We start from the raw sequence: 9,690 nt of genomic DNA, 5'->3' as shown, positions 1-9,690 counted from the left end.
GTCAAGTTCTTCCACACCAAACTCAGAAAAGAATGTCTTTATTACCGTATCTCACTTTGTGCTCAGGGCATTGACATGTTGAAACAGGCCCTCCCCAAACTTGCCACAAGGCTGGAGACACACAGTTGTCTGAAATATCGTTAGCACTACGACTTGGACAGGGGTGAGCACACACTATTCTTAAATCGAAGACAAGGATCATCACAGTGAGGTGTATTAACTTTCCTTAAAACTAAAACCTACTCTCCTTGAGGCACACTTGTCGCTAATCTTGGCTAAGCTAGCATCAGTAAAGGAATTGCAGGCACTGAAAAAGCTAGAGACAAAAAATAAGTGTTGTTGATGGTTACTGTGAATGTTAGAGTTAACATTTTTTTCTCATCTCATTACATTTTGGTGGTTTTCAGTCCCTGCTTTGGGAGTATTAGCCTCACTTTGATAGCCACAGCTAGCTGCTTGCCTTTCATACAGTGGTGGAAGAAGTACTTATATTCTTACTTAAACCTGCATCAACTAACTTTTTTGGCCAAATGGGAGCACGCAGCACTTTTTAAGTAAGCTATAGCGAACATAGCAAACAGTTGCTTATTTACACATCCAGCAGATACAGAGCAACATTCTCATTCATTTGGAGTCATGTTTCTGGAAACCTGATGAATTTAAGTCTAATATTCACTCTCCTTCTGGCTCTGTTTTAGTGTCCACCAACTCCTGAGGGAAATATCTGGCTCTTTAGACACTAAATGCTCTATTATGCTCACCAACTAGATGCTAATAGTGCTGGGCAGGTTGTGTACAGTGGATTTAGCAAAGCTTTCTCTGTGGCATCATCACTATGACCAATCCCTTTCACATTTTACATAGTCATTTGACAGTGATAGTGTATCTAGCCATGCTGATAGTTTTGGTTTTATTGTTCCACTTTTTGAGATATCCATCTCCAAAACGTCTGCCCTCACCGAAATACAATGGAGGTGGACAGAACTGTCTGTGCTAAAGGGGTTGAAAAATGACATTTGAAAAAATCAAAAGCAATGAAACAGACACAATGTCCTTGTTACTTTGGATAGCCTGCAAACTTCACTGGGAACAGTTTTCATTCAAAACTGTCTACAGTGAGGTCTGTCCTCAAATGCACCACAGTAATGACTTTACATGAAGTTTCTGTACATTGATTTTCAAGCCACTCTACATGATATTAACTATGGCTGTCTGGAAGGTAGGAAACCAATCTAAAAACGTCTGGCTACTTTGGAAAATGGTTAATAATGAGTATATGTGTATGTAGTTGAAAACATGTATATAGTCCCTGCATGAGGAATCATTGAATAGGCTGTTTATTAATCTTTAAGTATGCTGTCATGTCTACACTAGTAAAGGGGAGAAAAAAGTGACTAAACAGATCACTGCAGTGGCATAGAGGAACAGTCGGTGCCGGATGTGCTGTGACAGCCTATTAAGTATAATGACTCTTAGAGGCAGAGGAGTCGCTCTGCTGGATGTAAACATACTATTAAAGGAGGTGTTATGTAGCAGGCAGGAGTCAAGGGGAGACAGGAGGAGGCTTCAGTCAGAGAGGAGAGAGACAGGGGCTGCCCAGGAAGTGAAGGACCCCACAGTAGAAACTTTAGACTAATAGCCTTTCATGTAGGCGTACTTACCAAAGGTGATTTCATTTTCATTTACCCACGACCACCTCACTCTCCAGCAGCTCTGGACAACAACAAGCAGATCCTGATGTCATTAAAACGTTCTTTTTTTTTCTAAACATAATTTTTTATGAGTATGTGGAAAGAAACAAGGAACAACATCTGGCAAAAATGTGTGTTTTTTAAAGGGACTTGAACAAACCCGGTTTTGTGGGACTTTGGGTAATAGGTCAGAGAGGCTTAGCTCAGGGAAACTTTGGGCAAATATAAATGAAGCCTTCAAGCTTGAAAAAAAGAGGAAGAAAAAGGAGGCACACTTGAAGTTTGCAGCGAGCACACAGCTGCTTTAGGGCTACTAGAGTTGGATGGACTACTGTAAGATTGTGTGCAAGAAAATTGCTTTAACTATTGGTCTCAAACAGAAGTCATGAGTATTTTGTGTATGTTCCAAGGCGGTTTCCCAAACTATTCACTGGAACCAAGTTTAAGTGTTTCCCACCAAGGCTATAGAATCAGTTATGGGAGTATAGAATGACTGCTTAATTCACAGTGACAGATTTCATTGTACATGCTGCAAATTAATATTGAGTAAATAATCAAAACAACATAATTGTGTCGAATTTTAAAAGAAAAAAAGTATCCCGTAGTATGACCAATAACAACAATGTAGCCTTTCTGTTTTTCCACTTACCTCACCGCCGAGCTGCTTTATAAAACAGCTTTTTGTTGTTGTTATGCTGTCACAGCTGAGGGGTGCTGTGGACGGAGTTATACGTGGCCAAAGGTGGCACAATCATACACTGTGTAAACCCTTGTAATGTCTCTCCTAAGGGACTGAGTTTAAGTTTGACATTTTTGGAAAAATGTTTATTCTTGCTCTTGCCGAGAGTTGGATGAGAAGATTGAAACCACTTTAATGTGCGCTGCATATGAAGCTACAGCCAGCAGCCAGTTAGCTTAGCTTAGCTTAGTTTAGCATAAAGTCTGGTTAGCTCTGTCCAAAGTAAAATCATTTGGCTATCAGCACTTGACACTTCGGTTTTTGTACGAATTAACCAAGATATAACATGTTAACCACTGAGTTTTAGAGGTGCTCGAGGGTGGACCTTGTTACCTTTTGACAAAGTCAGGCTAGCTGTTTCCCACTAAAGTCTTAATGCTAAGCTAGGCTAATCAGCTGCCGGCTGTTGCTTCATATTTATCATACGTAAGAATGGTAACCCTTGGCAAGAAAGCAATAAGTGCATTTCCCAAAATGATAAACATTTAAATTGTAGCATTGGTTATAGCTTGTGGAATGACACCGAAGGACAGATTCAACTCCCACTGGACCTTCTCATGCTAAAAATATATTTATTTACTGTAATGTGAGCTGGTATTTTGGATAAAATGATCCACTGGCTGGTGTGCTCTGCTACCATATAACATCAATTATGTTAACAGCATACTTGGATGACATTACGGCTTACACACTGTATTTTCTTCATTTAAATGAAGTCTCTTAAATCCACTCAAAACTGATTATCTGTGAGCATGAAGTCCCGTCCAAAAGTGTTTTGACAATACATCTCTTCATCTCTCCATCTCTTCCCATCTCTGGAATCTGTGAACAGACAGAGACATAACTTAAAGCCATTAAATCATGACTTGGCCACTGCGGTGTGCATACTGAAGCAAACCATTTTTAGATCCGAACAGTCAGAGGAGCAAGGGGATACATAATACCACTGTTTTGGAGTTTGAATAAAGGCAAAGCTTTGTTCTCTGTGTCTGTGTACGGTTTGGATTAAGACTTCAGATCCAGGATTTGGAGGCATAATATTCTCTGTGGAGCATGGCAGTAGCCATGACAGCAACGCTAAACACTGCAGCCTCTGTCCTGGAAAAACAGCAGTATCTGGACCTGAGGAGTTTTGGAAAACAATTGTGGTGAAGACTGAATTTATTATTACTTTAACATTATATTACATCCCAGCAGCACCGAGTGGAGTCATACCTTTGAAGGTAAGATATACCTAAGATGCAATAGCCATTCAGTGTGCTTACATTCTATATAATTGCCTTTACAGATGCCATAGATGATATCCATAACCATATCTGTCTGTCCATACATTCATCCATCCATCCATCCATCTATCTATCTATCTATCTGTCCGTCTATCTGTCTGTCTGTCTAATTTGTACAAAGATATTCATAACTAAGGAATCCAGCTCCACTGACTATATAGTTCCATTGTTGCACAATGTTGCTGTTTGGAAACATACCTAATTTATTGAATAAAAAGACAATAATTTCATTTAAACAAGATTTACATGATAAAGACAGATCGTAACTTACCGCAAATTCTTTCAGTACTTTTCAGATGCTGCAGATATATGAAAAATTGGAAGAAATCTTTGCAGATTTAGGAGCTTTTCCTCAGGTGACTCAAGGTCATTGACAGCGTGAGAAACAGTAAGACTTTGGGGGTTTTATTGTAAATGTCATGTGACCTCATTGAAGTACATAACTGGTTAACCCAACTTCTATGGAAAGGCCAAGTTTATTTTTAAATATCAGGGAGTTGCAAAGAAAGGGTATGTTGCCATATGGCAACACCATGCAGTGGAGGGTCAACTGATTTTTTTTGGCCACTTGTGGCAGCGGCAACAAGCTATAAACACACCACTGATATATGATCTCCTTTTAAGTTGATATGGTAAACTTATTAGCAATCAGTTGCTTATTTACACATCAAATAGATCCAGGACACCATAAGCATTCATTTGGAGTCGTGTTTCTGGCCACACGGTGAATGTCCATCCAATATTCACTCCTCACTAACTTTGTCTGTCTGCCATTTTGTGCTGGCCAGGTAGAGTACAGTGGCTTTGCAGAGAACCAGCTGCCTACTCATGATGATGCTGGCGTGAGCTGTGGGACTGAACCAGAACAGTATATAACCAGAACTGTATAGATGCCTAGCAGAGTGAGGGGAACTGCAGGCTTGGGTGATAATTCTCTGTAGGTTTGTCACATCTAGTGACCTCTTTCAAATACAAGTAGCCATTTAATCCATTGTTAATATAAAAATATTGATCATAGCAACTTTAAATTGAAATCTTACATTATACTTTTCTTTTAATTGAATGCAATATTTGAGTCATTTAATTGAAACTAACAAGTTGCTAAAATAAAATCTGTTTGCTATCTATGGTACCTTTCCCCACTTCAGGTAATAAATAAATAATAAGTCCAATAAACCTTGGACTGAGAAATGCAGTCAAATGAAAGGAAAACAAGACAATCTTTTCGGCACCTGTTCCACTTGGCCACCAGCCAGTAAGATGTATTAGTAGAGGCAACAAAGCAGGAACATTAATCTCACAGCAGGCATTATAGGGATTTTGCATATTTTGGTGCCATCCGTGGTGTTTGGGTCTGAGTATACTGCCTTTCTTCCTCATTAGCATCGGGTATTTATCAAACACCCACTCACAGAGAGATGACACTGCTCCAATAGTTACTTTAAAATCAGATTCCAGCTGTCAGGTTGAATAGTGACTAATCTACAGTATTTACACAGGACACCACTGGCCTCATGTTGCCTTTGTAATCAACAAAAGGATACAATTGTGCTGAAGATGATGAATTATGATTGAAGAGGAAAAACAATTAAATATCAAAACATTTCTGAATATTATCTCCCACAATCAAGTGTGCATAGGTGTAAGTAGGCAGATTTTCACACACAAACCCTGAGGTTTATTGACAACAGATCTGGTTCACGACCTTGAAAGGCAGGTGATGAACTTTGGCCCTGTCATGTTTTTATAGGTTAAACAAACGTAAAGGGAAAAAGTCTAAACAAGTGCAGGATGCATGGATTCCAAGTGATTTGGGTCAGTTTCCACTCTGTCTTTTGTTTCTCTGTCTTTGTTTTTCCTTTAAACAAAGATTAACAGAGCCCAAGCAGCTATGATGAAAAAAATAAAAAACATCACCCAAATAAAATGTGATGTTGAAAAGCAGGGCAGAAAATTAGCACCAGCCAACTGCTGGTAAAATATACAAGTGGCTAGTAGATTTGCTTCACTCACCAGCCATTCACTAGCATTCACTAGTGGACAAAAAAGTTATTTTTGCACCCTGTTGAAAAGTAAACTCTGTTACATATAATATGTGCATCATCATGTCATGAAGTCATGAGGTCATTGACCTGTCTCTGTCTCACTCTTTTATCTTGAAACATACCTGGACCTGAGTCATTTTTCATTCTGTTCACTGTTGACCAGTCACACGTATTGCTTCCCTCTGCATCCACTTCTTGCACCAAGAACCTCCCATTAGTGTAACACTCATATAACAAAGAGGTGAAGCAATCTGGAAAATTAGTAGACACAATGCTGGCAAGAAGTAGAGCTCCACTGATATTGGATTTTTGAGGCAGATACCAATATCAAAATCTTGTAAAGATTAATTAGCCAAGAGTTCTGGGCAACATATGTAATTTTACGGTAAAATACACTTGGAGCTCTAGTAACAGCCATTATCAGAATCCAAAGAGTTTGAAGGGTTGGGTAATTTCACTTTTCCAAAACTGAAACCACAAGAGCAAAATTGTAAGGAAAGAGTCAAGCACTGTCTGACCCAAGCATGCTAACTAGCATACTACCCACAGTATTAACCCAGCATAACTTTCAATGCCAAGTAGCATTTCATTAGCTAACTATATTATTTTGCAATGTAGAGTTAAAAGTTATGTTTGAAAAATCCTTGTTCAGCACTGACACATCCACTGCGGAGCTGGTCCTGGATGCCTCTGTGTCAGAGTTCAGGGTAACATTAGAGGCTCAGTTCTGCTCTTTATTGGATTCGGGAAGTTTAGCAACGCCAGCATAACTCGGTACCTGAGGTAGTGTTAGGTTTGCCAGACTGGTCAGTGGGTCCTCATCGTCAAAGCCTTTGCTATTGTAAAAGTTTAACAATATGACATTAAAGCATACAGTATCAGTCAACAGTTTGGACACAGCTTCCCATTCAGTTGAATAAGAAAGTGTGTCCAAACTGTTGACTGGTAGTTTTGACTTGTCTGGTACTGTATATCTAACCTCTGTGTTGCTTCAAAGCATCCAAACAGGGTTATGTTAGAATGAAATAGCAGCATGATCTTTCATTTTTCCTTTAATACTGTACTTTACCTAGGGCTAACTAGCTAGTTCTAGCAACACTAGAATGCTGTACCTACTACATGGATTATGATGAGGATAGGGACACTTATTATTTCATGCTGGTGACCACTTGTTGGCTTGCTTTTACCTCTGTTTGAAATCAAAGACCCAATATAATAAGAGTTTGGTAAATCTGCCATTATTATCATTGTAAATTGCATGTGTGTCATGCTGGTATGAAAACCTTGACAGGGGCATTTGAGGTAGTTCAAGCATATAATTAAGATCGCCCCTTGATGCCTCCCTCTGCAGGTATAGGCACATCCAACTAGGAGGAGACCCTGGGGCAGCACCAGATCACACTTTTATTGATTTATATCCCATCAGGCCTTCAAGATCCCCCAGGAGGAGCAGGAGGATGTGGATATAAAGAAACTTGTCTCAGCGACCTGGCTTAGCCTGCTAGCCTGTTAGCTTGCAGCCACTGCAACCCGGACATGGATAAGCTGCAGAAAATATCTGGATAGCTTTGGAATTTCTGCACCGCAATTTCTTGACACTTATCAGTCAACATATACTGTGCGCCAATATTTATATATTGTGATAAGATAATCAGCCTAGTAGTAAAGCTCTGGTTAAAAGTGAGCCAATTTATCCTTTGAAAGGTTTTAATACACTCACAAACATTATTACATGAATACTCAGTTCAGGGTCAGTGTGCGAAAGTACAAAAGTGTACAAAGAGTTAACAAAGGTTATTTGCTGCACTGTAGCTCTGTATGAATAATTCTATACCTTTGAACAGTCTGTATGTAGGCAAAAGGCAAAGACACTTAATCCTTCAAATAGGATGAGACTTGCCAGTGTAACTGAAAGCCAACTAAGCTGTCTAAGAAGTGCATTAGACTCAAGAGGGATGTTTGTGCAAGTGTTTGTGTTGATGGTAGTGATTGGTTGGGGGTAGAAGGGTCGAGGTTCTTTGCAGCTTTATTAAAATCTCATTGCGTAATTCTCGGAGGGAATCTTTGTTCCCAATAACAGGCTGTTTTTTTTTTTTTACAAATATTTCACGTTGTTGTTGGTACTGTGAGTGTCTCAAGAGAGTGACTGAAAATAGAGTAGTGTGTATTTGTGTATGTGTGCTGGGTACTTGAGAAAAACAGTTACTTTAGGCAAAAGGTGAAGTGTACTGTAATTAATTTAATCCCCCACAAAAACACTTTTCTTGGATAACCTTTTTTAGCATCTCAGAGGCAAAAAAAACAACAAAACACAACAGGTCACAGTTAGATCTATTTATTTTCTACTGTGCTGTGGCAATGATCTGATCATTGCACAACTGCCAACACATGAAAATCTGATTTAATGGTGTGTATGTAAGTCAGTGTCAGGTGAGCATCATGTCAGGTGAAGGGAAATAATCAGCTTTAGCCATAGACTTGCTCCAGTCACCCGGTGAACTGCTACAGCTTCCTGTTTACATGAAAGGGTTTAAAGCTGCAGGTGGGTGTGTCAACTGGTGGGGCCAAAGCTGATGACACCAAACAGTTTTGAAAAGATAAACAAAACTATGTGTAATCCAAAATCTCCAGTCAAGGATCACAAAAAAACCCACAACAGCCACAATACCAGCACCTCACCAAAATCACAAATATTTTACAATTATATGTATATTTCTTTATTTCATTTAGCGGTTTTGATATGAAACATATACTGCCTAGACAGTATTTTCTCCAAATGATTTTAGGTATATATCTCCCTCTCAATGCTTCTAAGAGAGACGGCCAGCTTTGTTGAGGATATGATCATCTGTGATCATTACAACCTTGAAAAATGCACCCAAGAAGCACACATTTTCCCAATTTCACTTTTGGCATGTTGGCAGGAGGAAATAAATCAATTTGATTCATTAAGTCCATCTGGGGCTTACATAATATGCATATGAGTAGGTGTTTGTGAGTTTGAATAGAGCAGCCGAAACCAATTAGTTTGTGTGGCATGGAAAACAACTTCTGTAGAATTCTTGCGACTATGTCACTGAGTAATCACTATGAGCCCAGCATTTCCTCAAATATAACATCAAATTAGCTTTAAAAATATATCTTGGGAGCTAAAATCGGTCACAGAGATTCCTTACATAGATCATAGCCAAGCAAGATACCGGGACTTCCCAATATATTTAACAAGATGACTGTTGATATGAACAAAGATAGAACCTGTGTGGGAAAAAAGAGAAGTGTTGACTGTATCCAGCAAACAGCAGTGGCCCTGCTTCTCTATAAGTACTTTCTAATCTAATAAGGGCCTCTGTCCAATTTCAGAGTGAGGAATCTACTGAGAGAGGCTGAGAATTTAGTAAATGAGCCATGGCCGATTTCATTTGTGGAGTAATTTAAACTCAAAATGTTCTCACCGACAGAATCATGTTAGACATTTATGTAGCAGCAGCAGTAGGAATGATGCTGGTAGCTAGTAGCTTTCTCACAGCAGACGCTTTGACTTGTCATAGTAGAAGAAGCACTGGCGTTACTAATAACATAACGATGGCTGGTTCAAGTAAGTAAGTCTGAAGCTGAAGCAGCTAAATGGAATTCAGTGAGCATTATTTTTAAATAATTATCTGCACCTGTGCTGTTCCTATTGTGACACGTCAAAATGCCTTCTGTGAAAAACGTCCTACCTGTGGTAGGAAGTGATAATACATGCAGTCTTTGTTGCTTTAGCAATATTATATTATAGAGTAGTTGCAGCAATAGCAGTAGCAATAGAAGTAGTAGTAGTAATAGCAGCAGTAGTACTAGATGTTGCAGTAGTGGTATCAGTAGCTTTGGCAGTAGCAATAGCAGTTTTAGTAGTGGAGCAGTAGTGTTAGCAGTACTTATCATAACAG

This window comes from Thunnus thynnus, chromosome 6, assembly GCF_963924715.1.
Source record: "Thunnus thynnus chromosome 6, fThuThy2.1, whole genome shotgun sequence".
In the NCBI taxonomy this organism is placed as follows: domain Eukaryota; kingdom Metazoa; phylum Chordata; class Actinopteri; order Scombriformes; family Scombridae; genus Thunnus; species Thunnus thynnus.
The sequence above is the reverse complement of the archived record's forward strand: the minus strand, read 5'-3'. Positions refer to the sequence as shown.